We start from the raw sequence: 5,290 nt of genomic DNA, 5'->3' as shown, positions 1-5,290 counted from the left end.
CCGCCAGGCGACGGGCGCGCATCGCACGTTGAGGAGACGCGGCCGGCCCCACAGGCGGCCGCGACACTCCCAGGTCTGCGAAGCGGGGCAAACGCCGCGCGCTTCAGTATACGTAGCCGACCCTCAGCCAGACGTGGCCCGGGGAACGGAATCCATGGACCGCAATGTGCGTTCGAAACGTCGATGTTCATGTGTCCTGCAGTTCACATGTCGACGCGCAATTTGCTGGCGTTCTTCATCGACCCCACGAGCCGAGTGATCCACCGTCCTGGGTGATCTTTTCTCAGTTTCCGCCGTCTCTTTCGAGACGGTCGCATAGGCGGGAGTGAGGCGTGTGGCGGCCCCTGTTCCAGCGTTTCTGTGTCCAACGGCCTCACGGCCGACGGGCGTCGTACGGCTCCACACCGGAGCGGACAGGCACTCGGGCGAAAGTCATTCAAAACCGGCGCCAGGCGCCAGGTGCCGCAGGCCAGCCGCTCCAGCGCTTCAGCGCTCGTACCACACAACATTGCCGCTAGTTTTGAGAGGCACGCGTGGTTCCGCACGCGGCGCACGGCTACGGCGAGCCGTACAGGTAGCGTGTTGCGCGACACGACACGCACATCGAAAGACATGCAGTCTAGTCGGTAATGATCCTTCCGCAGGTTCACCTACGGAAACCTTGTTACGACTTTTACTTCCTCTAAATGATCAAGTTTGGTCATCTTTCCGGTAGCATCGGCAACGACAGAGTCAATGCCGCGTACCAGTCCGAAGACCTCACTAAATCATTCAATCGGTAGTAGCGACGGGCGGTGTGTACAAAGGGCAGGGGACGTAATCAACGCGAGCTTATGACTCGCGCTTACTGGGAATTCCTCGTTCATGGGGAACAATTGCAAGCCCCAATCCCTAGCACGAAGGAGGTTCAGCGGGTTACCCCGACCTTTCGGCCTAGGAAGACACGCTGATTCCTTCAGTGTAGCGCGCGTGCGGCCCAGAACATCTAAGGGCATCACAGACCTGTTATTGCTCAATCTCGTGCGGCTAGAAGCCGCCTGTCCCTCTAAGAAGAAAAGTAATCGCTGACAGCACGAAGGATGTCACGCGACTAGTTAGCAGGCTAGAGTCCTCGTTCGTTATCGGAATTAACCAGACAAATCGCTCCACCAACTAAGAACGGCCATGCACCACCACCCACCGAATCAAGAAAGAGCTATCAATCTGTCAATCCTTCCGGTGTCCGGGCCTGGTGAGGTTTTCCCGTGTTGAGTCAAATTAAGCCGCAGGCTCCACTCCTGGTGGTGCCCCTTCCGTCAATTCCTTTAAGTTTCAGCTTTGCAACCATACTTCCCCCGGAACCCAAAAGCTTTGGTTTCCCGGAGGCTGCCCGCCGAGTCATCGGAGGAACTGCGGCGGATCGCTGGCTGGCATCGTTTATGGTTAGAACTAGGGCGGTATCTGATCGCCTTCGAACCTCTAACTTTCGTTCTTGATTAATGAAAACATACTTGGCAAATGCTTTCGCTTCTGTTCGTCTTGCGACGATCCAAGAATTTCACCTCTAACGTCGCAATACGAATGCCCCCGCCTGTCCCTATTAATCATTACCTCGGGTTCCGAAAACCAACAAAATAGAACCGAGGTCCTATTCCATTATTCCATGCACACAGTATTCAGGCGGGCTTGCCTGCTTTAAGCACTCTAATTTGTTCAAAGTAAACGTGCCGGCCCCACCGAGACACTCAATAAAGAGCACCCTGGTAGGATTTCAACGGGGTCCGCCTCGGGACGCACGAGCACGCACGAGGCGGTCGCACGCCTTCGGCTCGCCCCACCGGCAGGACGTCCCACGATACATGCCAGTTAAACACCGACGGGCGGTGAACCAACAGCGTGGGACACAAATCCAACTACGAGCTTTTTAACCGCAACAACTTTAATATACGCTATTGGAGCTGGAATTACCGCGGCTGCTGGCACCAGACTTGCCCTCCAATAGATACTCGTTAAAGGATTTAAAGTGTACTCATTCCGATTACGGGGCCTCGGATGAGTCCCCGTATCGTTATTTTTCGTCACTACCTCCCCGTGCCGGGAGTGGGTAATTTGCGCGCCTGCTGCCTTCCTTGGATGTGGTAGCCGTTTCTCAGGCTCCCTCTCCGGAATCGAACCCTGATTCCCCGTTACCCGTTACAACCATGGTAGGCGCAGAACCTACCATCGACAGTTGATAAGGCAGACATTTGAAAGATGCGTCGCCGGTACGAGGACCGTGCGATCAGCCCAAAGTTATTCAGAGTCACCAAGGCAAACGGACCGGACGAGCCGACCGATTGGTTTTGATCTAATAAAAGCGTCCCTTCCATCTCTGGTCGGGACTCTGTTTGCATGTATTAGCTCTAGAATTACCACAGTTATCCAAGTAACGTGGGTACGATCTAAGGAACCATAACTGATTTAATGAGCCATTCGCGGTTTCACCTTAATGCGGCTTGTACTGAGACATGCATGGCTTAATCTTTGAGACAAGCATATGACTACTGGCAGGATCAACCAGGGAGCTGCGTCAACTAGAGCTGAGCAGCCGGCCGCCCGGGAGTGTGTCCCGGGGGCCCGCGCGAACACGCAAGCGTCCGCTCAATCATTCTGCAAACAGGAGGAGGCTGAGCTCCCCTGCACAATACACCTCGAAACCCTCTCAGGTCCCGGCGGCGCGCAGCGCCGTCCCAAGTACTTGGTCGGGTTCGAGAGAGGCGCAATCGCCCGGAGTTAGGCGAGTAGACGCTTTCGGTGCGACCACCCGTGCTCCCAACTGAGCTTGCCGCTGCCGACAGAGGCCCGGGAGCGTGCTGTCGTGGCATTGCCGGCGGGAGACAACACGCGCCACCTACGGTGACCGGCAGCTCCAACGCCAGCGCCACAGAAGGACAAAAGCCCCACTTGGGTGCCGAAGCGAACTCTCCCAGCACAGCGCACGCGCCAACACATCCGCACAGCTGCGATACAAACCACCAGCGAGAACCGCTGGGGCGACCGAGCAGCAGACGGCGTCGCGGCGCCGAGCGCCGGGCGGCGGCGCATCCTCAACGCACACAGTCCTCAATCGGACCAGCACACTGAAGATGTCCACCGCGCTTCGCACCGGGCCCGCGAGGACCTACTTTGGCCGCACGGCGCCGCGCGCAGGGTGCGCCGGCGCGCAGCTGCGACGCCTGCCGCGTCCGTCGGCCGGCGCGCCTGCCACTGGCCGCCCCCACCAGCCGGCTGTAGCGCGTGCGCCCACGCACCGCGCGGCCAGCACGCCGGGAGGCGCCCCCTCACCGGCCGGGGACGGTCCCACCCAGCCACCGCCGCGTATCGCTTCACACCCAGATGCCGTTCAGTTTCGTCGGCATGGTGGGTATCGCTGGAACAACCGGTTCGTACCTCAACCTATCGTCGCCATCACCGATTCACCCCTAGCGAGAACAACCGCACCACAACAGGTTACCATTTGTTCATTTGCGTAACTTCACCAGAAAACGCAGGCGTCCATCGCCATTTGCAACTTCAACGATTATTGCATGCCTGTGTCAGGTGTCACGCCACACTACGTCTGCCCACATACACGCAACAAAATGTGCACGCCTAGACAATACGTGGAAGGTGGCCCCCGTACGTATGCGATGTCCATTGCTCGAACGACTGTCAACCGGCCTCTGTAGCATGTCGCAGATATGGAACGCGGTGCACCATGCCATCACGGTGTGTGAGGAGAGACGACTAGGTCCGAATACATCAACAGACAGCTCATGCTGATCGCCATCCACGGCGTCCGTTCCTCCCACACGTCTCTATGGCGTACCACACTGCAATCCAGCTCTCATAGGGAGACGACACGTAGCTGCGTGCACAATATTTGCACTGTATGGTCCGCCGTTTTTGGGCGCAGTCGTTGTACGGTCACACATGTGCCACGATGTATCATTCGGTACATAAGGACGAATGTGCAGTACAGATTGTGGTTTACGCGTACGACATTAGCGGACGGTTGACACAGGCCGCACCACAACGTAGCCTGAGTACGTCGCATGCGAAGGGCATTGAACATGCAAACTTCTCACCAACCAGCTTGCGAAGGCAGGGGGGCAAGGTGGGGACGTGGGGAGGGGCGGCATGTACGTCCTGCTGCCATCCACATTACAGTGTACAGCAGGAGCATGTGGAAAGTCAGCAAGACTTGCAAGGTGTTTAACATGAAGCGATACACAGGGGAGCGGGCAGTGCGAGTAGCGAACTATATTGCGAGGGTTGCGGGTGGGCAACACTACACTAATTGAACGAGTCGTATAACAATTACAGAGCAGGTTTAGGCGACAACATGGGTTACGTTAGGGGACAACGTGGGTTACGTTAGGGGACAACGTGGGTTACTTTAGGGGACAACGTGGGTTAGGTTAAGGCACAACGTGGGTTAGGTTAAGGCACAACGTGGGTTAGGTTAAGGCACAACGTGGGTTAGGTTAAGGCACAACGTGGGTTAGGTTAAGGCACAACGTGGGTTAGGTTAAGGCACAACGTGGGTTAGGTTAAGGCACAACGTGGGTTAGGTTAAGGCACAACGTGGGTTAGGTTAAGGCACAACATGGGTTAGGTTAAGGCACAACGTGGGTTAGGTTAAGGCACAACGTGGGTTAGGTTAAGGCACAACGTGGGTTAGGTTAAGGCACAACGTGGGTTAGGTTAAGGCACAACGTGGGTTAGGTTAAGGCACAACATGGGTTAGGTTAAGGCACAACATGGGTTAGGTTAAGGCACAACATGGGTTAGGTTAAGGCACAACATGGGTTAGGTTAAGGCACAACATGGGTTAGGTTAAGGCACAACGTGGGTTAGGTTAAGGCACAACATGGGTTAGGTTAAGGCACAACGTGGGTTAGGTTAAGGCACAACGTGGGTTAGGTTAAGGCACAACGTGGGTTAGGTTAAGGCACAACATGGGTTAGGTTAAGGCACAACATGGGTTAGGTTAAGGCACAACATGGGTTAGGTTAAGGCACAACATGGGTTAGGTTAAGGCACAACATGGGTTAGGTTAAGGCACAACATGGGTTAGGTTAAGGCACAACATGGGTTAGGTTAAGGCACAACATGGGTTAGGTTAAGGCACAACATGGGTTAGGTTAAGGTACAACATGGGTTAGGTTAAGGTACAACATGGGTTAGGTTAAGGTACAACATGGGTTAGGTTAAGGTACAACATGGGTTAGGTTAAGGTACAACATGGGTTAGGTTAAGGTACAACATGGGTTAGGTTAAGGTACAACAT

The 5,290-nt window shown here is 55.4% G+C and overlaps 1 non-coding gene and 1 pseudogene across 1 annotated transcript; both read right to left on the bottom strand.

Moving 5' to 3' along the window:
- Positions 1 to 117: 117 nt before the first annotated feature.
- Positions 118 to 275, bottom strand: LOC124731513 (annotated as a pseudogene).
- A 352-nt stretch (positions 276 to 627) lies between these two features.
- LOC124731506 lies at positions 628 to 2,542 on the bottom strand. The gene has a single exon (XR_007008309.1). It is a non-coding gene; the product is annotated as a small subunit ribosomal RNA (ribosomal RNA).
- Between the last annotated feature and the right edge of the window lie 2,748 nt (positions 2,543 to 5,290).

Source organism: Schistocerca piceifrons, unplaced genomic scaffold (assembly GCF_021461385.2).
Source record: "Schistocerca piceifrons isolate TAMUIC-IGC-003096 unplaced genomic scaffold, iqSchPice1.1 HiC_scaffold_129, whole genome shotgun sequence".
In the NCBI taxonomy this organism is placed as follows: domain Eukaryota; kingdom Metazoa; phylum Arthropoda; class Insecta; order Orthoptera; family Acrididae; genus Schistocerca; species Schistocerca piceifrons.
Note: the sequence above shows the minus strand (reverse complement) of the source record. Positions and strands in the feature narration are given on the sequence as shown.